This window comes from Octodon degus, unplaced genomic scaffold, assembly GCF_000260255.1.
Source record: "Octodon degus isolate 3935 unplaced genomic scaffold, OctDeg1.0 scaffold00410, whole genome shotgun sequence".
NCBI lineage: Eukaryota > Metazoa > Chordata > Mammalia > Rodentia > Octodontidae > Octodon > Octodon degus.
Genome location: NW_004524986.1, coordinates 122102 through 123250, shown reverse-complemented (window position 1 = coordinate 123250; position 1149 = coordinate 122102).

Genomic DNA, 1149 nt, shown 5'->3' with positions numbered 1-1149 from the left:
TAAAGCCATGCTGTTATGTTGAGCTGTAGGGGACTCAGGTCAACAATTTGTGACATTGCCAGTCAAGCAGAAGACCCAACATTATTATGGGCTACTGGACTCTTTTAGAATATTTTACTGAGTTTACACACCTATAATATTCAAATAACAGAACTTAACAACAAAAAGGGGATGCAGATGAATTTCCGTTTTGTGTCTGTGTATTCAAATGGCTAGGATCGATATACAGTTACATTCTCTTAATGAATAGAGGGATTTGTTCTAATGGTGCTTGCAAATAGGATATCATGTCTGCACCTTTTACATCAATTAAACACTGGGAAGAATGTATACAATGTGTTACTTGTTGAAACAGTCCTGCCAAATTAAAAAAAAAAAAAAAAACAAACTAGGATGCAGGAAAGAATAATCCATCACCTGCAAGATGATGCAATGATGAACAATGTGAGACTAATAGGCATCAGTGAGAAAGAAGAAGTCAGTAAAATGACATTAAAAATTATGGGCAGAAATAATAGCAGAAATCTTCCCTAATATAAGGAAACAGTCTGACATTCAGGTAACCGAAGCATACAGAACGTCAAGTAACTTCAACCGAATTAAAAACATACCAAGGCATATAATAGTCAGGATGTCAGAAATTCAGGACGAGAATAATCTACTGAAAGCTGGTAGAGAAAAGAAGCAGTTCACATTGAAAGGAAAACCTATCAGAATTACTGCCGACTTCTCGCCACAAACCATGAAGGCAAGAAGGGCACGGAGCAGAGTACTTCAAGTCCTCTATGAAAATAAAGTCCGGCCCAGACTGCTCTACCCTGCAAAACTCTCTTTCAACTTTGATGGAGAAGTGAAATACTTCCGTGACAAAGAACAATGAAAGAATTTCATGATGAGAAAGCCAACCCTACACAGGCTACTGAAAGATGTTCTAGAGAGGAACCAAAATGATCAGAACTCCACGAATGAGATCAGAAGCAACCAATTAAATAGGGCAAGCAATTAAACACAGGAGAACAAGGAGTAAATGACAACAGGTAAATAACATGTCAATTGTAAGTCAATACATATCAATTCTAACCATCAATGTAAATGGACTCAATTCACCAATTAAGAGAAATAGACTGGCACAGTGGATTAGGAAACAAA